Source organism: Somniosus microcephalus, chromosome 2 (assembly GCF_052327205.1).
Source record: "Somniosus microcephalus isolate GS21.2 chromosome 2, FLI_Smic_1.0, whole genome shotgun sequence".
Classification (NCBI taxonomy): Eukaryota; Metazoa; Chordata; class Chondrichthyes; order Squaliformes; family Somniosidae; genus Somniosus; species Somniosus microcephalus.
The window spans coordinates 150,338,061-150,360,779 of NC_140988.1; the positions used below are offsets into that span (position 1 = coordinate 150,338,061).

Genomic DNA, 22,719 nt, shown 5'->3' on the forward strand with positions numbered 1-22,719 from the left:
ACCCTCAGGTTTCCCTGTTCCTGCACCCCCTTTAAAATTGTGCCATTTAGTTCATTTTGCATCTCCTCAGTATTCCTGCCAAAATGCATCACTTCACACTTCTCTGCGTTAAATTTCATCTGCCATGTGTCTGCCCATTTCACCAGTCTGCCTATGTCCTCCTGAATTCTGTTACTATCATCCTCATTGTTTACTACCTTTTCGAGTTTCGTGTCATCTGCAAACTTTGAAATTAGGCCTCTAAAAGTTTCCCCACCACCGACGCTGGGCTGACTGGCCTGTAGTTCCCGGTTTATCTTTTTTAACATTTGCAATCCTCCAGTCCTCTGGCACCACTCCCATATCTAAGGAGGATTGGAAGATTGTGGCCAGAGCCTATGTAATCCAGTTAGTCCTACTCCCCCGCTCTTTCCCTGTATCCCTGCAATTTTTTTTCTCCAAGTATTTATCCAATTCCCCTTTGATGACTACGATTGAACCTGTATCCACCACCCAATTAGGCAGTGCGTTCCAAATTCTAGCCACTCGTTGCGTAAAAACGGTTTTCCTCATGTCACCTCTGGTTCTTTTGTCAATCACCTTAAATCTGTGCCCTCTGGTTATCGACCCTTCAGCCATTGGAAACAGTTTCTCTTTATTTACTCTATCTAAACTCTACATGATTTTAAACACCTCTATCAATTCTCCTTAGCCTTCTCTGCTCGAAGGAGAACAACCCCAGCTTCTCCAGTCTATCCACGTAACTGTAATCCCTCATCCCTGGAACCATTCTAGTAAATCTCTTCTGTACCCTCTCCAATACCTTCATGTGCTTCCTAAAGTGTAGAGCCCAGAATTGGACACAACACTGAAGCTGTGGCCAAACTAGTGTTTCATATAAGTTTAGCATAACATCCTGGCTTTTGTACTCTATGGGCTCGATTTTAACTCAGGCGCGGGGAGTTGTCGGGTTCCCCGAATTTGGTGTTTCCCACACGAATCTAAATTGGTCTGTGAGATTGATGCAATTTTCACTCAATTGGCCAATTGATTTCCAACATGTGGGAAGCCTTGGCAATTGAATATTTCCAGTCAGAATGTCGCAGAATATGACGTCATCATTGCTGCTGCTTTTAGGGCCCACAGCAAGCCTTGCTTCTTCTGCAGGCTTCCAAGCTTCACCGTCGAGATGGCACAGGAGCAACGGCCAGCGGGAGGGCAAGAGCTGCCCCCAAATTTGATGAGGCTTCACTCCAGGCATTGCTGGATGGTGCTAGGGCGCACAGGGAGGTCCTGTTCCCTTCTTCAGGGAGGAAGAGGCCTCCCAGTCAGACCAAGGCTGTGTGGCTACAGGTGGCTGGTGAAGTCAACTCCTTGGGGCTCACACGGCGCACCTGGATGCAGTGCAGGAAAAAATTCCATGACCTTCATCACACTGGAAAAGTAAGTACTGTATGACGTTTCCATCGCCCTCAATCTGATCCCCATTGCCTTTCCTCACCAGCACTCAGATTTAGCAGTCTCTTCCTCCACATCCCACTTGACACTCACATCCATGCACCCTTACCCATTCCCTCTCTCTCTATGCTCACATTCACATAACTATTCCACCATGCAGCCCTCACACTCCCTCTCACTCTGATGCTTTGAACACAACTGACAACACACAGGGAGAGCCCTTGGTCTTGCAACCTCACTTCATCTTTGTTTCCTTCTAAGTATCTATGCTATGCAATCTCTGCACTCACTCCTTCATCCTCACTCAACCTCCACTTGTCTCCCTCATTGCAGGAAAAGAGAGCTCACAACAGGAGAGCGAGAGCCAGGACAGGAGGAGGGCCGCCCTCATTAGCCCAGCTCACCCCCTGGGAGGAAGGCGTCCTGGAGATTGTCGGGGCTGACATAGATGCGGAAGTTGGGGAAGGAGAGACAGGTGCATCCCCGCAAGCTGGTGACAGAATAGTTTTCCATCTCTCTCATTAGCATTGCATGAGTCGCTGATAATGATTCTGAAGCTATATCATATGGACTTATGATCACCTGCAAAACGCAATGTGCATGTAACCTTGGCATCACATCTCTAACTTTTTCCTTGACTCCCCCACAGGGCCATCGAGAGCCCCCGTCCCCAGTGTGTAGGAGGAAGAGCCTGAGATGCCAGATTCCTGAGGAATCTGCAACCTCTGAGGGCGCAGCGTCAGCAGAAATAAGCGCACCCAGCGCCAGCGCACACACTCACACCTCGGTGGGACCTTCGGGACATAGAGTAGAGTTGTCACCTGGTGTATCACAGCTCACAAGTGAGCATCAGCAGATTGTGGCGACAGGGACAGCAGTGGAAAGTCCTCGTCGGAGGGCACAGGATTCTGCCAGCTCGGCTCAGCTGCATGTCGACCCTCTGCCTCTGGGCCCACCCGTAAGATCAGAGGTGATGGGACTCCAGGCGCAGATGCAGGAGTCTCTGGCAGGTTTTGTCTCTAGGGTCGCTGCGAGTGTGGAGCGAATGGAGGAGTCCATAGCGACCATGAGCAGAGCCTTTGTTGAGTCATTGGCGCATGAACGCATCAACACGGAAAGGATGGCTACCTACGTGGAAATGATTGCTGCCTCCGTGGTAAGGCTGGCTACGGTAGAGGAGAGGAAGGCTACAGCCATAGAGGAGGTTAGTCGCCAGGGTATGGAAAACATGGTGAGTGTTCAGAATAGAATGACATCTCTTGAGGAGCGATGGGCATCTATTGAACAGAGAAACCAGACCTTCATGGAAGTCCTTCTGAGTAGGACTGCCATTGCAGATACGGGTCCCCATGGCCCCCCTGATGTGCAGCAAGGTGCTCTCAAGCCACTTGCAGGCGCGGAGGGGGAGCTGACCCATGAGAGGGAGGTTGGTGGCAGACCTCAATGAAGTGGGGGTTCCTCTCCAAGCACTCACACTTCCATGCCACTGCAGAGCCCTCGGTCAGAGCCCCGCCGGAGTCCACACCCAAGTGAGATAGACGTCTCAACTCCTGCACAGCCGCAGGAGCAGCAGACTGCTGACGAGCCCTCACAGGCTTGCCACCCCAGAGGACGCCTGCCAAAGGTGTCGAGACAGGAGCAGCAGGAAAGTGAGCAAGGGGCCTCCACATCTGCTGAAGCCACAGGAGAACCACTATGTAGGAGCACGCCTAAGAGGAAAATAAAGCACAAATAGTCACAAGGGTAGTCACTTGGGTAAAATGTTGTGTATTCTGTAAAAATGCCATCAGTTGTTTGTTTTGCATAAAAATTCTAATGGCAACTTCTGCAGTTGTGGCGTGTGTCATTTCGCGAATGGGGCTGGAGGTCCTCTAATGCCAAGAAGGGAAGGGAAAAAAGGCCTCCCATGCTTCTGGTAGATGCCTCAGTTGAGGAAGGCTGAGTTAGGCTGGCGAGAGGGGTTTCGCAGGAGGTCACACTGGAGAAGTGTGTGAGGCTCCAACCTTCCAGAGGTGTGGTTAAGCCTGGTAAAAGTTGCCCCAGGCCTGAAACAACAAAGTCCTGCCACCTGCAAATGATGACTGCTCAAATTTCCTCTTTAATGGTTGACCTGCAGCTGATAGTCAGCAAGCCAATAGTGCTCACGCCAGGTTTCACAGGCGTGATCCCCACCAGGCGTGTTTTACATGGGAAAAGGGTTAAACAGGCAAAGGCCTGTTAAAATGGGATTATAAAGGCCAATGAGTGCTGTTTAAGGGCCCTAAAGACCAGTCCTGCCTGTTGCAGGCGGGACTGATTCGGGACCATCAGACACACCTGGGTTAAAATGGCTAGGTGTCGGGAACCAGGCCGGGTGGGGGGGGGGGTCCCGACCCCCAGGTTTTGCGATTTTAACTCCCCACACGCCTCAAAGCCTGCCCGACGGCCGAGTTAAAATCGAGCCCTATGACTCTATTTATAAAGCCCAGGATCCCATATGCTTCATTAACTGCTTTGTTAATGTCCTGGCCCCTTCAAAGATTTGTGCACAAACACCCCCAGGTCTCTCTGTTCTCGCACTCCCTTTAAAATTGTACCATTTTGCTTGTATTGTCTCTCCTTACGTGGCTCGGTGTCAAATTATGTTTGATAGCACTCCAGGGAGGTGTGGGGGAGGGAGGACGCGCAGCAGGTAGTGCAGCCTACGGAGGACATTGAGTGGGGCATTTGGTTAGCTCTTTCGAAGAGTATGATATGGTAGATGTAGAGAAATTGTTTCCACTTGTGTGGGAGACCAAAACTAGAGGCCATAAATATAAGATGGTCACTAATAAATTCAGGAGAAACTTCTTTACCCAAAGAGTGGTAAGAATGTGGAACGTGCTACCACAAGGAGTAGTTGAGGCAAAAGCATAGATGCATTCAAGGGCAAGCCTGATACGCACATGGGGGACAAAGGAATCAGAAGGGGTATGCTGACAGAGTTAGATGAAGAGGGGTGGGAGGAAGCACGTGTGGAGCATAAGCGCCGGCATAGACAACTTGGGCCAAACGGCCTGTTTCTCTGTTGTAGACACGATGTAGTGGCCTCTTTCTGTGCTGTATGATTCTATTGGTTAACACAGTTCCCCAGGAAAGTGACAGTAGGTAAGAAAAGGCTCTATTTATGTCAACCATCGAGTAACTTTATCTGGTTGTGATGTGCAATAAAGCAAAAGCCAACAATTCTTCACGTGTGAACTCCGAACCTGACAAATACCGCCGATCTTTTGAGCTATTATACCACTGCCCAATAACACAGGTTAAAATGTGCTCCTGTTTCATTTCCTGCAACAGGAGTCAGCTAAACTCAGCCCATATTGAGCAGCGTTCATCGAGTTTGGCTGCTGGGCAGTGCTACATCAATGATGTCATAGAACAGTGACCATTCCTATGATATCACAGTCCTTAGGCAGGGAGTAGGAAGAGTCACTGGTTATTGCAGTGCAAACAGACCAGGCTCTAGCTATCAGTCGGCCACTCACTCAACCAAAACTACTGCGTGATACTTAAATCGGCTTCAGAAAAGAGAGATCACGTTTGACAAACCTGATCCAGCTACTTGAAAAAGCCAGTGGTATCGTAGATCAGGGAGATTTGGTACATGTCACCCACTTGGATTTCCAAAAAGGTTTTGGTAAAGTGCTGCATTAGGGACTTTGTGCTGAAATGGTGCCCCATGGTGTCAAGTGTGTTATTACAAGATGGATTGCAAATTGGCTCAAGGACAGTAGACGGTGAGCGGTTTTAGATAGGGCTGCTGCCCAACATAAGAAACAGGAGCAGGAGTAGGCCATACGGCCACTCGAGCCTGCTACGCCATTCAATAAGATCATTGCTGAACTTCTACATCAACTCCACTTTCCCGCCCTGCCCGCATATATCTTGATTCCCATAGTGCCCAAGAATCTATCGCTCTCAGTCTTGAATATACTAATCGACGGAGCATCCACAGCCCTATGGGGTAGTAGAGAATTCCAAAGATTCACAACCATATGAGTGAAGAAATTTCTCCTCATCTCAGTCCTAAATGGCTGACCCCTTATGCTGAGACAATGACCACTAGTTCTAGACTCTCCAGCCAGAGGAACCTGCCTCTCAGCGTCTACCCTGTCGAGCCCTGTAAGAATTATTTTCGTTTCAATGAGGTCACTTCTCTTTTTTAAAAAATTCATTCCTGGGACGTGGGCGTCGCTGGAAAGGCCAGCATTTATTGCCCATCCCTAATGGCCCTTGAAAAGGTGGTGGTGAGCCGCCTTCTTGAACCGTTGCAGTCCTAGTGGTGAAAGCACTCTCACAGTGCTGTTAGGGAGGGAGTTCCAGGATTTTGACCCAGCGACGATGAAGGAACGGCGATATATTTAATAAGAACATAAGAAGTAGGAGTAGGTCATTTGGCCCCTCGAGCCTGCTCCACCATTCAATAAGATCATGGCTGATCTGATCTTGGCCTCAAGTCCACTTCCCTGCCCACTTCCCATAACCCTCGACTCCCTTACCTTTCAAAAATCTGTCTATCTCCACCTTAAATATATTCAATGAGGAAGAGAATTCCAAAGATTCACGACCCTCTGAGAGAAGAAATTCCTCCTCATTTCCCATTTAAAAGGGTGCCCCCTTATTCTGAAATTATGCCCCTTAGGTCTAGATTACCCCACGAGGGGAAACATCCTCTCTGCATCTACCCTGTCAAGCCCCTTCAGAATCTTATATGTTTCAATAAGATCCCCTCTCATTCTTCTAAACTCCAATGAGTATAGGCCCAACCTGCTCAACCTTTCTTCATAAGACAACCCCTTCATCTCCGGAATCAACCTCGTGAACCTTCTCTGAACTGCCTCCAATGCAAGTATATCCTTCCTTAAATAAGGAGACCAAAACTGTACGCAGCACTCCAGGTGTGGTCTCACCAACGCACTGTACAGTTGCAACAGGACTTCCCTACTTTTATACTCCATTCCCTTTGCAATAAAGGCCAACATTCCATTTGCCTTCCTAATTACTTGCTGTACCTGCATGCTAAGTTTTTGTGATTCATGTACAAGGACCCCCAGATGCCTCATTTTGTAATCGCTCCCCATTTAAATAATAATTTGCTTTTTTATTTTTCCTACCCAAGTTGATAACCTCGCATTTTCCCCACATTAAACTCCATCTGCCAGATCTTTGCCCACTCACTTAGCCTATCTATGTCCCTTTGGAGATTCTTTGCATCCTCCACACAATTTGCTTTCCCACCTATCTTTGTATCATCAGCAAATTTGGCTACATTACACTCAGTCCCTTCATCCAAGTCATTAATATAGATTGTAAATAGTTGAGGCCCCAGCACTGATCCCTGCGGCACCACACCAGTTACAGTTTGCCAACCTGAAAATGACCCATTTATCCCGACTCTCTGTTTTCTGTTAGTTAACCAATCCTCTATCCATGCTAATATATTACCCCCAATCCCATGAGCCCTAATATTGTGCAACAACTTCTCGTGTAGCACCTTATCGAATACCTTCTGAAAATACAAATATACTGTTATGAATCTTATGATCCATGAAGAAAGGCTCATGAAATAACACTGGACGGCCAGCTGGTGGCGCCGTCCAAGGAGTATAAATACTCGGGCGTGGGCCCAGCTTTCCCAGGACATTTTGTAAACAGGAACTAGTGAAAGATAACTAGACCTCCATGTTTTGAAACAAGTTGATTAAAGCCTTGCTTTATACTCGAACCAAGTGCGTAGTGAGTTTTATTAAGTCATATACTACATCCACTGGTTCTCCCTTCTCTACCCTGCTTGTTACACCCAGATCACCTATCCACTTTGTCAGTTGGTTGTTGCATTGTCACTCACGCCCTGCAAGACGTCTTACGCAACTGGTTTAAAAAGTTTTTGTTCCACGGCAGCCTCTGACAGTGACGTACGTGTGGACAGGCACAACCCTCTCCCAGCTGATTGGTGGAATACTGGCAATATACATATCTATGAAGCAGTTTCACTGAAAAGGGTAAGAAAGGCAACTTCTGTAAACTAATCTTCGGTCCAGTTAGAAATCCCGGCAAAAATATCCCAACAGTGAAACCGTCAGCAGTTATACGTCTTTGGACACAGTCAGCCTGACGTAAAAGAAGGAGGGCAAACGGGACCCGAGAACACTATGGGCGGCGTGAGCATCGCTTCTCGGCCTTTTGGCTAAGATCAAGTGTAGTATCTGTTCTTATCAGTTTAATATCTGATATGTCCCCTATCTGGGGACCATATATTAAATTGATTTTTGGAACAGGGAGATGGAATAGGGGCTTGCTCCGTCCACTCCACGCATCGACCTGGTATTGCAGTGCCTCTGGGAACGGTGCACCTCCCTCTCGGGAGATTTTGAAAAATTAAAAACAGTTTCATGAAAAACATCTACTCTTTTTCTTTACTTTTTCCCCCCAACACGTGTACATCTCAAAACCTAAGACACCAAGGAACAACTTCAAAACAAACACAGGCGGTCTGTACATTCGCTCTCAAATTTAAAACCACTAAATGCTGACAAACCTTGCATGCTGCTGCTACGCTGCCACTCTCAGCTGACAGTCTACATTCCAAATACCAAAAGTCATTTCACTTGCAAATACAGCTCACAACTAGTCTTTCAGCAACATTTTAAAGCAGCTCTCTGCTGCTGCTGCTGCTGCTGCTGCTGCCGCCGCTGCTCTTAAAAATACAAGAACCCATACAACAATGGGCTCAAACCTGGCACACTTTACAGCTACTGTAGTCACAAATGTGTAAATCCACAAGATCATACTCTGCACATGATTGAAAGGTCAAAGACTCAACAATCAAAAATAGCCATCACTGGTCACATTCATGTATTTCCACACCCAAAACTTACGCATAAAACTCCGCCGAAACCAACTAAAGGCATTTAACCTGCAGCCAAGCACAAAGGGAGGCAGAGTACAGTATAAGGGAATAAACCAACAATTAGCCCAAAAGGAGGCCGAATGCCAAGAGAACAAAGTGGATAAGAAGGACGTAAGACAGTTCCTACAAAATGAAGCAGGGCACAAGGAAACTACTCAACAGCAGCTGACATAATATCATAACTCTCTCGCTCAATTCAGAAGAAGTACTAGAATCAGAAAAAGCTAAAGCCCCTAACCAACGGGGTAATACAGTTAGGAATTTAGATTGCCAGTCACAAAACCAAGAAGGTGTCCATGACTCGCCAAAATGATAGGAAAGGTGGCAAACAGCAATGATAATCCATTCCAAGCAGAGGTCCCGAAATTCCAGTCGCCCACGAGGACAGTATTCGAGTCAAGAATCAGCCCAATCTGACAAGGATAACTTCAAAGTTACTGGATGGAATTGTTGAAGACAAGAGTTAGAGACATTGAAAGGAAGTTATCACAGCATCCTTCTCAAGTACCTCGAACCCAAACACTTGGACGTGACCAATGTTCCCGCTAAGGTGCGCGCGTGCAGTAATCTGAAAGGTCCCGTGCAGGCCGCTCACCTGCTTTTACACTGTAAGTACCGCGCATGCGCAGAAATTTAAAGGCACCGCGCATTAAAAGAAACAGGCCGCGTAGAACAAGCGTAGCTTACAGGGAAGATTGGACATGACTAGGCCCACCTCAGGCAGAATGATTTGCTCAGCTAAGATTCCAAAGGAGTTTAGGAGGCGGGTTAGCAATAGCGAAGCATGATAAGCTGATTGGTGCATGTTACATCCCGAAAATGGATCAATTGAAAATTTCGATTCAAACCAGAATGACGCTTTGGAAAGTGAAGGTCCAATTTTTAACAAAAGGTACAAACAAGGCCCAACAAGAACTCACTAGCCGTACCCCACTTTAAAGTCTGAGGGCCAGGAGGTTACGATGGGATGAAGTTCAGTTGTAGACAGGGTGGAGGCAGCTTGGAGAAGGAGAGGCGTTCGGAGTCACCAGAGGAGAGATGTTGGATTGAGGAGCTGTCGGAGGAGCAGAGAATCAGCTGCTGTGCTGCAGGAGTCGAAGCAGGAAACTCCAATGGATTCATAAAGCCAAAGAGGAAAGGAAAATTGACCGGCGGTGGTTGATCCTGGGGTCCAGCGGAAGTGTAGAGTGACCTCAGGTGTTAACAGCGGACCTGCTGGGATAGTGGAGAAGCATGGAGCAGTGGGCGTGAAACCCAGGGACTAAGAACAGCAAAGATTAGGGATCCAGGGGAGGTGAAGGGTAAAACCAACAGTTCAGTGCAGATGAAGATGGGCCGAAGAACAGCTATTAGGCAACGAGGAGCACACAACACCGAGAGCTGCAGGAGGAGCCGAGGAGCCAGTCCATCCAGCGCAGGGCAAGTTCTGAAAGCAGAATGGAGCGGGGCAAAATCCATGGCCAGCGAAGCAAGCATATAGCAAGCAGCGAGGCAGTGGACCTTGAGCAGCAGGACAGCAACACCCCGTGTGGTATGGCAGTCAGCCCAGCAGTGAGCAGAGAGAAACAGCAATAATTGTCCCTTTGTCAACTATGAGAGTCGCAGAGGAGCAGAAACTGAATTGTTAAAAGTGAGTGAGGAAATTTCTCATGCCCCCCGACCAATCTGAAAAGCTTTTTAATCCTAAATGCAGAAATGTGAAGGTCGCGTCAATGCAATCTCATTGAAATTCATTTCTAATCTGGTCTTCACAGGGTGGGGGTGGCGGGAACGTTAACACCCGCTGCCCGTCAGAAACTCGGTGGTGGTGGGGGGGGGGGTGGTGGTTAAAGTGGAGAAGGAGTCTTGCCGATTTGGCCCAAAATCGCCTGACTACAATTTTAAATTGCAGGCGCCAAGGACCCCGCCCGAAGCTGGCGGGGGTCTTATTTAAATATGCACGTGAGGCCCTGGTCACGTCTTTGGGATCTCATTGCAGTTGTAAGCCCAGGCTTGCGCTAGGAAGCCCTCCTGATTCCACACCAGGCCAAACAAAGTCCCAGTTATCACCCAAAAACTCCTGGTCGCCCTGGCTTTCAGATTGGAATGCTGACAGTAACCTATGAAAAAAATGGCTTACTGCCGGCCGTGCAATCAGAAAGCCTAGGACAGAACATCCAACACACTTACCTGAGCGTGTGTCACAGTCTTTGCTCCCTTTCTCACACAGCTGTTATCTTTGTCCTGCTTTCTTGTTACTGCAGCTTTCAGGCTCCTCCTGGCAATACGCTTGGCTGGCCTCTTCTTCTGAGTGCTCTGTGATAGATCAGCTCTCTGTCTTCTTTCTGTAAAATCCAAGTAGAACCTAAAATGCTGCTGCTTTGCCTGTATGAATCGTCTTCAAGTTGGGTTTGAGGAAGCATTTCTGGCTCCAGCCCCCTGCTGACACAGACAGGTCTCAGCTAGAGAGATGAGGACCATGACCCCTCCTCCGAGTCCTGCCCATTACACAACAGACAGCAGGTCGTCTGAGCAGAAATAAGTGGTCTGAGAACTGAATCTGGCTTCACAATGGGCCACAAGAAAATGAGGGGAGTTTACAAATTATAATTTCTTGGCTTTTAGTTAAGATCAAGTACAACATTCTTAACAAAGTACTATCTGTTGGAACACAGATGGAATAGGGGCCTGCTCCGCTATTACAGTGCCCGCAGGAAAGTGTGCTGCTCTGATCTGTGCTCTTAAAATCTGAGCAGCTATGACCAGCGGCAGTGCTGGCATCGTGGGAGAGACCCCGAGAGGCTAAAACAAACAGAGGGAAAAATGAGAAAAGTAACGGCAAACTCAGCGCACAGGCAAGAGCCTGAGGACTTACAGCTAACTCCAGCGAGTTGTTATGATCTGGAATGCACTGCCTGAAAACATGGTGGAAGCAGATTCAATAGTAACTTTCAAAAGGGAATGGGATATGTACTTGAAAAAGAAACATTTCTGGGGCTATGGAGAAAATGAGTAGGGGAGTGGGACCAGAGATTCCGCTAAGGTGTGCACACGCGTGGCCGTGCAGTGGTCTGAGGTCCCGCACAGGCTGCTCATCGGCATTTACATTGTAGATTCCGCGCATGCACAAAAATTTGAATGGGCCAGGCGTGGGAGGGGTTGGGGTGGTAGGGGAGGTGTGGGGGAGGGAGGACGCGCAGCAGGTAGTGCTGCCTATGAAGGACATTGAGTGGGACATTTGGTTAGCTCTTTCGAAGAGTATGATAAGGTAGATGTAGAGAAATTGTTTCCGCTTGTGGGGGAGACCAAAACTAGAGGCCATTAATATAAAATAGTCATCACTAATAAATTCAGGAGAAACTTCTTTACCCAAAGAGTGGTAAGAATGTGGAACGTGCTACCACAAGGAGTAGTTGAGGCAAAAGCATAGATGCATTCAAGGGCAAGCCTGATACGCACACGGGGGACAAAGGAATCAGAAGGGGTATGCTGACAGAGTTAGATGAAGAGGGGTGGGAGGAAGCACATATGGAGCATAAGCGCCGGCATAGACAACTTGGGCCGAACGGCCTGTTTCTCTGTTGTAGACACGATGTAGTGGCCTCTTTCTGTGCTGTATGATTCTAATGGTTAACACAGTTCCCCAGGAAAGTGACAGTCGGTAAGAAAAGGCTCTATTTATGTCAACCATCGAGTAACTTTATCTGGTTGCGGTGTGCAATAAAGCAAAGGCCAACAATTCTTCACGTGTGAACCCCGAACCTGACAAATACCTCCAATCTTTTGAGCTTCATGAAAAACATCTACTTTCTTTCTTTACTTTTTTTTCAACACGTGTACATTTCAAAACCTCAGACACTCACAGCTACACCCAAGGAACAACTTCAAAACAAAACACAAGCGGGGTCTGTACATTCCCTCTCAAATTTAAAACCACTAAATGCTGACAAACCTGCCGGGATGCTGCTACGCTGCCACTCTCAGCTGACAGTCTACATTCCAAATACCAAAAGTCATTTCACTTGCAAAAATACAGCTCATAACTAGTGTTTCTGCAACATTTTAAAGCAGCTCTTTGCTGCTGCCGCTGCTCTTAAAAGTACAAGAACCTATACAACAATTGGCACAGTTTACAGCTAGTCACAAATGTGTAAATCCACAAATGATTGAAAGGTCAAAGACTCAACAATTAAAAGTAGCCATCACTGGTCACATTCATGTATTTCCATGTATTTAAGTCATCTTCGGTTCCGAGGGACTGCCAAAGAGAAGAGAGATTTCCACACCCAAAACTTACGCATAATAGAGCTTGCAAAGAAGGAAACTCCGTCGAAACCAACTAAAGGCATTTCACCTGCAGCCAAGCACAAAGGGAGGCAAAGTATAAGGGAATAAACCAACAATTAGCCCAAAAGGGGACCGAATGCAGCACAGTCAGCACCTCCTGAGAATTTGGTGCCAGTGAAAGATTGTAATCACAAAAAGAAATAGGTGTGAATTGGTTGCAATTCACTCAACAGTTAGAAAAGCAGTTATCTTAAGGTCTTACACCATTGTTGTCTCAGCAATTACATGGGATGGGACTTTTAAAAAACTTTTTCTTCCATTCTCAAAGACTAATTTCTTTAAAATTTTAGGAATTTTTCAGCCCCAACACACAGTTGAACGCAAGCTAAACTTTGCAGCAAAACCACATGCACACAGCACAGAATCTGCAAGCCTGCACGGATTTCCTCTCTCCTTTCTTTTAATCATCTTTTCAAACTTCAATCGGTCCCTCTTGGAAGTAGGCAACCCAAGTGGGGAGCGAGGGCAGAAAGAAACCACTATGCAGATGTATGACCTTATCGGAAGGGAACAGGCATATCCTAGCTACTAGAAAAGCGGAAACTATCCATACTGTAAAAATGTCTGGCACAAAACATTGAACTTGAACTGCAAAATAGCACACTTACCTGTGCGTGTGTCACAGACTTTCCTCCATTTCTCACCCAGCTGTTATCTTTTTTTTCTGCCCTTTCTCGTGCTGACTGCAGCTTTCAGGCTCCTCCTGGCAATATGCTTGGCTGGCCTCTTCTTGTGCGTGCTCTGTGATAAATCAGCTCCCTGTATTCTTTCTGTCATCAGTAGTGGCTGCTAAAGGGAAACATTTGACTCTTTCAATCACCCCTTGCCTTAGTAAAATCCAAGTGAACCTAAAATGCTGCTGTTTTGTCCACGCACAAACCTGCATGTCCCGTCTTCAGGTTGGGTTTGAGGAAGCATTTCTAGCTCCAGCAACCCCTCGCTGTCACAGACAGGTCTCAGTTACAGAGATGAGGTCCATGACCCCTCCCCCGAGGCCTGCCCATTACACAACAGACAGCACGTCGTATGAGCAGAAATAAGTGGTCAGAGAACTGAATCTGGCTTCACAATGGACCACAAGAGAATGAGGGAATTTACAAATTATAATTTCTAGGCTTTTAGTTAAGATAAAGTACAACATTCTTGACAAAGTACTATCTGTTACGTCCCCTATCTAAGGACAAAACATAAAATTTTGGAATACAGATGGAATAGGGGCTCCAGTGCCTGCAGGAAAATGTGCTGCTCTGATTTGCACTCATAAAATCTGAGCAGGTATGACCAGCGGCAGAGCATCGTAGGAGAGCTCCCGAGAGACTAAAGTAATCAGAGGGAAAAATTAGAAAAGTAACGGCAAAATCAGCGCAGAGGCAGGTGCGCGAGGACTTACAGCTAAATGATTAATTTATTATTTAATTTTCACACCCTAATTGAAATTAACAAAGAGTCGGCACTGCACGATGGGCCAAATGGCCTCCTTCTGTGCTGTATCATTCTATGATTCTAAGTATTAATCATAGAATGATACAGTACAGAAGGAGGCCATTCGGCCCATCGTGCCTGTGCCTCTTTGGTAGAGCTATCCAATTAGTCCCACTCCCCTGCTCCCTCCCCATAGCCCTGTAATTTCTGACCGCTACAAGGATTTATCCAAGTTTCTTTTTGAATGTTACTATTGAATCTGCTTCCGTCACCCTTTCAGGCAGTGCATTCCAGATCACAACAACTCGCTGCGTAAAAAAATATTTCCTTATGTCGCCTCTGGTTCTTTTGCAAATCACCTTAAACCTGTGTCCTCTGGTTACCGACCCTTCTGCAACTGGAAACAGTTTCTCCTTATTTATTCGATCAAAACCGCTCCTGAGTTTGAACACCTCAATTAAATCTCTTCTTAACCTTCTCTGCACTAAGGAGAAACCCCCCAGCTTCTCCAAATAACTGAAGTCCCTCATCCCTGGTACCATTCCAGTAAATCTCTCTGCACCCTCTCCTTGGCCTTGACATCCTTCCTAAAGTGTGGTGTCCAGAACTGAACACAATATTCCAGCTGAGGCCGAACCAGTTTTATAAAGGTTTAGCAGAATTTCCTTGCTTTTGTACTCTATTCCTCTATTAATAAAGCCAAGGATCACATATGCTTTTTTAACAGCCTTCTCAATTTGTCCTGCCACCTTCAAATATTTGTGTTCATACACCCTCAGGTTTCCCTGTTCCTGCACCCCCTTTAAAATTGTGCCATTTAGTTCATTTTGCATCTCCTCAGTATTCCTGCCAAAATGCATCACTTCACACTTCTCTGAGTTAAATTTCATCTGCCATGTGTCTGCCCATTTCACCAGTCTGCCTATGTCCTCCTGAATTCTGTTACTATCATCCTCATTGTTTACTACCTTTTCGAGTTTCGTGTCATCTGCAAACTTTGAAATTAGGCCTCTAAAAGTTTCCCCACCACCGACGCTGGGCTGACTGGCCTGTAGTTCCCGGTTTATCTTTTTTAACATTTGCAATCCTCCAGTCCTCTGGCACCACTCCCATATCTAAGGAGGATTGGAAGATTGTGGCCAGAGCCTATGTAATCCAGTTAGTCCTACTCCCCCGCTCTTTCCCTGTATCCCTGCAATTTTTTTTCTCCAAGTATTTATCCAATTCCCCTTTGATGACTACGATTGAACCTGTATCCACCACCCAATTAGGCAGTGCGTTCCAAATTCTAGCCACTCGTTGCGTAAAAACGGTTTTCCTCATGTCACCTTTGGTTCTTTTGTCAATCACCTTAAATCTGTGCCCTCTGGTTATCGACCCTTCAGCCATTGGAAACAGTTTCTCTTTATTTACTCTATCTAAACTCTACATGATTTTAAACACCTCTATCAATTCTCCTTAGCCTTCTCTGCTCGAAGGAGAACAACCCCAGCTTCTCCAGTCTATCCACGTAACTGTAATCACTCATCCCTGGAACCATTCTAGTAAATCTCTTCTGTAGGCTTCCAAGCTTCACCATTGAGATGGCACAGGAGCAACGGCCAGCGGGAGGGCAAGAGCTGCCCCCAAATTTAATGAGACTTCACTCCAGGCATTGCTGGATGGTGCTAGGGCCCACAGGGAGGTCCTGTTCCCTTCTTCAGGGAGGAAGAGGCCTCCCAATCAGACCAAGGCTGTGTGGCTACAGGTGGCTGGTGAAGTCAACTCCTTGGGGCTCACACGGCGCACCTGGATGCAGTGCGGGAAAAGATTCCATGACCTTCATCGCACTGGAAAAGTAAGTACTGTATGACGTTTCCATCACACTCAATCTGATCCCCATTGCCTTTCCTCACCAGCACTCAGATTTAGAAATCTCTTCCTCCACATCCCACTTGACACTCACATCCATGCACCCTTACCCATTCCCTCTCTCTCTATGCTCACATTCACGTAACTATTCCACCATGCAGCCCTCACACTCCCTCTCACTCTGATGCTTTGAACACAACTGACAACACACAGGGAGAGCCCTTGGTCTTGCAACCTCACTTCATCTTTGTTTCCTTCTAAGTATCTATGCTATGCAATCTCTGCACTCACTCCTTCATCCTCACTCAACCTCCACTTGTCTCTCTCATTGCAGGAAAAGAGAGCTCACAACAGGAGAGAGCGAGCCAGGACAGGAGGAGGGCCGCCCTCATTAGCCCAGCTCACCCCCCTGGGAGGAAGGCATCCTGGAGATTGTCGGGGCTGACATAGATGCGGAAGTTGGGGAAGGAGAGACAGGTGCAGCCCCGCAAGCTGGTGACAGAATAGTTTTCCATCTCTCTCATTAGCATTGCATGAGTCGCTGATAATGATTCTGAAGCTATATCATATGGACTTATGATCACCTGCAAAATGCAATGTGCATGTAACCTTGGCATCACATCTCTAACTTTTTCCTTGACTCCCCCACAGGGCCATCGAGAGCCCCCGTCCCCAGTGTGTAGGAGGAAGAGCCTGAGATGCCAGATTCCTCAGAGGAATCTGCAACCTCTGAGGGCGCAGCGTCAGCAGAAATAAGCGCACCCAGCGCCAGCGCAGACACTCACACCTCGGTGGGACCTTCGGGACATAGAGTAGAGTTGTCACCTGGTGTATCACAGCTCACAAGTGAGCATCAGCAGATTGTGGAGACAGGGACAGCAGTGGAAAGTCCTCGTCGGAGGGCACAGGACTCTGCCAGCTCGGCTCAGCTGCATGTCGACCCTCTGCCTCTGGGTCCACCCGTAAGATCAGAGGTGATGGAACTCCAGGCGCAGATGCAGGAGTCTCTGGCAGGTTTTGTCTCTAGGGTCGCTGCGAGTGTGGAGCGAATGGAGGAGTCCATAGCGACCTTTGTGGAGTCATTGGCGCATGAACGCATCAACACGGAAAGGATGGCTACCTACGTGGAAATGATTGCTGCCTCCGTGGTAAGGCTGGCTACGGTAGAGGAGAGGAAGGCTACAGCCATAGAGGAGGTTAGTCGCCAGGGTATGGAAAACATGGTGAGTGTTCAGAATAGAATGACATCTCTTGAGGAGCGATGGGCATCTATTGAACAGAGAAACCAGACCTTCATGGAAGTCCTTCTGAGTAGGACTGCCATTGCAGATACGGGTCCCCATGGCCCCCCTGATGTGCAGCAAGGTGCTCTCAAGCCACTTGCAGGTGCGGAGGGGGAGCTGACCCATGAGAGGGAGGTTGGTGGCAGACCTCAATGAAGTGGGGGTTCCTCTCCAAGCACTCACACTTCCATGCCACTGCAGAGCCCTCGGTCAGAGCCCCGCCGGAGTCCACACCCAAGTGAGATAGACGTCTCAACTCCTGCACAGCCGCAGGAGCAGCAGACTGCTGACGAGCCCTCACAGGCTTGCCACCCCAGAGGACGCCCGCCAAAGGTGTCGAGACAGGAGCAGCAGGAAAGTGAGCAAGGGGCCTCCACATCTGCTGAAGCCACAGGAGAACCACTATGTAGGAGCACGCCTAAGAGGAAAATAAAGCACAAATAGTCACAAGGGTAGTCACTTGGGTGAAATGTTGTGTATTCTGTAAAAATGCCATCAGTTGTTTGTTTTGCATAAAAATTCTAATGGCAACTTCTGCAGTTGTGGCGTGTGTCATTTCGCGAATGGGGCTGGAGGTCCTCTAATGCCAAGAAGGGAAGGGAAAAAAGGCCTCCCATGCTTCTGGTAGATGCCTCAGTTGAGGAAGGCTGAGTTAGGCTGGCGAGAGGGGTTTCGCAGGAGGTCACACTGGAGAAGTGTGTGAGGCTCCAACCTTCCAGAGGTGTGGTTAAGCCTGGTAAAAGTTGCCCCAGGCCTGAAACAACAAAGTCCTGCCACCTGCAAATGGTGACTGCTCAAATTTCCTCTTTAATGGTTGACCTGCAGCTGATAGTCAGCAAGCCAATAGTGCTCACGCCAGGTTTCACAGGCGTGATCCCCACCAGGCGTGTTTTACATGGGAAAAGGGTTAAACAGGCAAGGGCCTGTTAAAATGGGATTATAAAGGCCAATGAGTGCTGTTTAAGGGCCCTAAAGACCAGTCCTGCCTGTTGCAGGCGGGACTGATTCGGGACCATCAGACACACCTGGGTTAAAATGGCTAGGTGTCGGGAACCAGGCCGGGTGGGGGGGGGGGGTCCCGACCCCCAGGTTTTGCGATTTTAACTCCCCACACGCCTCAAAGCCTGCCTGACGGCTGAGTTAAAATCGAGCCCTATGACTCTATTTATAAAGCCCAGGATCCCATATGCTTCATTAACTGCTTTGTTAATGTCCTGGCCCCTTCAAAGATTTGTGCACAAACACCCCCAGGTCTCTCTGTTCTTGCACTCCCTTTAAAATTGTACCATTTTGCTTGTATTGTCTCTCCTTACGTGGCTCGGTGTCAAATTATGTTTGATAGCACTCCAGGGAGGTGTGGGGGAGGGAGGACGCGCAGCAGGTAGTGCAGCCTACGGAGGACATTGAGTGGGGCATTTGGTTAGCTCTTTCGAAGAGTATGATATGGTAGATGTAGAGAAATTGTTTCCACTTGTGGGGGAGACCAAAACTAGAGGCCATAAATATAAGATGGTCACTGATAAATTCAGGAGAAACTTCTTTACCCAAAGAGTGGTAAGAATGTGGAACGTGCTACCACAAGGAGTAGTTGAAGCAAAAGCATAGATGCATTCAAGGGCAAGCCTGATACGCACATGGGGGACAAAGGAATCAGAAGGGGTATGCTGACAGAGTTAGATGAAGAGGGGTGGGAGGAAGCACGTGTGGAGCATAAGCGCCGGCATAGACAACTTGGGCCAAACGGCCTGTTTCTCTGTTGTAGACACGATGTAGTGGCCTCTTTCTGTGCTGTATGATTCTATTGGTTAACACAGTTCCCCAGGAAAGTGACAGTAGGTAAGAAAAGGCTCTATTTATGTCAACCATCGAGTAACTTTATCTGGTTGTGATGTGCAATAAAGCAAAAGCCAACAATTCTTCACGTGTGAACTCCGAACCTGACAAATACCGCCGATCTTTTGAGCTATTATACCACTGCCCAATAACACAGGTTAAAATGTGCTCCTGTTTCATTTCCTGCAACAGGAGTCAGCTAAACTCAGCCCATATTGAGCAGCATTCATCGAGTTTGGCTGCTGGGCAGTGCAACATCAATGATGTCATAGAACAGTGACCATTCCTATGATATCACAGTCCTTAGGCAGGGAGTAGGAAGAGTCACTGGTTATTGCAGTGCAAACAGACCAGGCTCTAGCTATCAGTCGGCCACTCACTCAACCAAAACTACTGTGTGATACTTAAATCGGCTTCAGAAAAGAGAGATCACGTTTGACAAACCTGATCCAGCGACTTGAAAAAGCCAGTGGTATCGTAGATCAGGGAGATTTGGTACATGTCACCCACTTGGATTTCCAAAAAGGTTTTGGTAAAGTGCTGCATTAGGGACTTTGTGCTGAAATGGTGCCCCATGGCGTCAAGTGTGTTATTACAAGATGGATTGCAAATTGGCTCAAGGACAGTAGACGGTGAGCGGTTTTAGATAGGGCTGCTGCCCAACATAAGAAACAGGAGCAGGAGTAGGCCATACGGCCACTCGAGCCTGCTACGCCATTCAATAAGATCATTGCTGAACTTCTACATCAACTCCACTTTCCCGCCCTGCCCCCATATCTCTTGATTCCCATAGTGCCCAAGAATCTATCGCTCTCAGTCTTGAATATACTAATCGACGGAGCATCCACAGCCCTATGGGGTAGTAGAGAATTCCAAAGATTCACAACCATGAGTGAAGAAATTTCTCCTCATCTCAGTCCTAAATGGCTGACCCCTTATGCTGAGACAATGACCACTAGTTCTAGACTCTCCAGCCAGAGGAACCTGCCTCTCAGCGTCTACCCTGTCGAGCCCTGTAAGAATTATTTTCGTTTCAATGAGGTCACTTCTCTTTTTTTTTAAATTCATTCCTGGGACGTGGGCGTCGCTGGAAAGCCAGCATTTATTGCCCATCCCTAATGGCCCTTGAAAAGGTGGTGGTGAGCCGCCTTCTTGAACCGTTGCAGTCCTAGTGGTGAAAGTACTCTCACAGTGCTGTTAGGGAGGGAGTTCCAGGATTTTGACCCAGCGACGATGAAGGAACGGCGATATATTTAATAAGAACATAAGAAGTAGGAGTAGGTCATTTGGCCCCTCGAGCCTGCTCCACCATTCAATAAGATCATGGCTGATCTGATCTTGGCCTCAAGTCCACTTCCCTGCCCACTTCCCATAACCCTCGACTCCCTTACCTTTCAAAAATCTGTCTATCTCCACCTTAAATATATTCAATGAGGAAGAGAATTCCAAAGATTCACGACCCTCTGAGAGAAGAAATTCCTCCTCATTTCCCATTTAAAAGGGTGCCCCCTTATTCTGAAATTATGCCCCTTAGGTCTAGATTCCCCCACGAGGGGAAACATCCTCTCTGCATCTACCCTGTCAAGCCCCTTCAGAATCTTATATGTTTCAATAAGATCCCCTCTCATTCTTCTAAACTCCAATGAGTATAGGCCCAACCTGCTCAACCTTTCTTCATAAGACAACCCCTTCATCTCCGGAATCAACCTCGTGAACCTTCTCTGAACTGCCTCCAATGCAAGTATATCCTTCCTTAAATAAGGAGACCAAAACTGTACGCAGCACTCCAGGTGTGGTCTCACCAACGCCCTGTGCAGTTGCAACAGGACTTCCCTACTTTTATACTCCATTCCCTTTGCAATAAAGGCCAACATTCCATTTGCCTTCCTAATTACTTGCTGTACCTGCATGCTAAGTTTTTGTGATTCATGTACAAGGACCCCCAGATGCCTCATTTTGTAATCGCTCCCCATTTAAATAATAATTTGCTTTTTTATTTTTCCTACCCAAGTGGATAACCTCGCATTTTCCCCACATTAAACTCCATCTGCCAGATCTTTGCCCACTCACTTAGCCTATCTATGTCCCTTTGGAGATTCTTTGCATCATCCACACAATTTGCTTTCCCACCTATCTTTGTATCATCAGCAAATTTGGCTACATTACACTCAGTCCCTTCATCCAAGTCATTAATATGGATTGTAAATAGTTGAGGCCCCAGCACTGATCCCTGCGGCACCACACCAGTTACAGTTTGCCAACCTGAAAATGACCCATTTATCCCGACTCTCTGTTTTCTGTTAGTTAGCCAATCCTCTATCCATGCTAATATATTACCCCCAACCCCGTGAGCTCTTATCTTATGCAGTAACCTTTTATGTGGCACCTTATGGAATGCCTTCTGAAAATCCAAATACACCACATCCACTGGCTCACCTGGCTACATAATTGCAGCAAGACTCTTATACTCCAAACCCCTTGCAATAAAGGCTAACATACCATTTGCCTTCCTAATTGCTTGCTGTAGCTGCATGCTAACTTTCTGTGATTCGTGTACAAGGACCCCCAAGTCCCTCTGCCTACCAACATTTACTAGTCTCTCACCTTTTAAAAAATATTCCGCTGTTCCATTCTTCCTACCAAAGTGGATAATTTCATACTTCCCCACATTATACTCCATCTGCCACCTTCTTGCCCAATCACTTAACCGGTGGTCTACATTCCTTTCCATCCTCCTCACAGCTTACTTTCCCTCGTCAGCAAACTTGGATACATTACACTCTGTTCCCTCATCTAAGTCATTGATATAGACTGTAAATAGCCTGAGGCCCGAGCACTGATCCTTGCGGCACTCCACTAGTTACATACCCTGCCATCCCGAAAATGACCCGTTTATTCCTACTCTCCGTTTTCTGTCCGTTAACCAATCCTCGATCCATGCTAATATATTACCCCCAATCCCATGAGCCCTAATATTGTGCAACAACTTCTCGTGTAGCACCTTATCGAATACCTTCTGAAAATACAAATATACTGTTATGAATCTTATGATCCATGAAGAAAGACTCATGAAATAACACTGGACGGCCAGCTGGTGGCGCCGTCCAAGGAGTATAAATACTCGGGCGTGGGCCTAGCTTGCCCAGGACATTTTGTAAACAGGAACTAGTGAAAGATAACTAGACCTCCATGTTTTGAAACAAGTTGATTAAAGCCTTGCTTTATACTCGAACCAAGTGCGTAGTGAGTTTTAGTAAGTCATATACTACATCCACTGGTTCTCCCTTCTCTACCCTGCTTGTTACACCCAGATCACCTATCCACTTTGTCAGTTGGTTGTTGCATTGTCACTCACGCCCTGCAAGACGTCTTACGCAACTGGTTTAAAAAGTTTTTGTTCCACGGCAGCCTCTGACAGTGACGTACGTGTGGACAGGCACAACCCTCTCCCAGCTGATTGGTGGAATACTGGCAATATACATATCTATGAAGCAGTTTCACTGAAAAGGGTAAGAAAGGCAACTTCTGTAAACTAATCTTCGGTCCAATTAGAAATCCCGGCAAAAATATCCCAACAGTGAAACCGTCAGCAGTTATACGTCTTTGGACACAGTCAGCCTGACGTAAAAGAAGGAGGGC

At 47.2% G+C, this 22,719-nt stretch overlaps 1 long non-coding RNA gene and 1 other non-coding gene across 19 annotated transcripts in view; one reads left to right on the forward strand and one right to left on the reverse strand.

The window, feature by feature from the left end:
* Positions 1–22,719, reverse strand: part of LOC147123011 (uncharacterized) — a 109,238-nt gene that overhangs the window by 20,142 nt on the left and 66,377 nt on the right. For 14 of the 18 annotated variants that reach the window (XR_015073102.1, XR_015073103.1, XR_015073106.1 and 11 more), the window contains one exon: positions 13,300–13,480. This is a non-coding gene — a long non-coding RNA (uncharacterized LOC147123011). Of the gene's footprint in view, positions 1–10,534; positions 10,690–13,299; positions 13,481–22,719 lie in introns of all 18 variants that reach the window. The other 4 variants (XR_015073083.1, XR_015073082.1, XR_015073107.1 and 1 more) reach the window with 2 other exon arrangements.
* On the forward strand, positions 7,623–7,813 carry LOC147123013 (U2 spliceosomal RNA). The gene has a single exon (XR_015075168.1). It is a non-coding gene; the product is annotated as a U2 spliceosomal RNA (small nuclear RNA).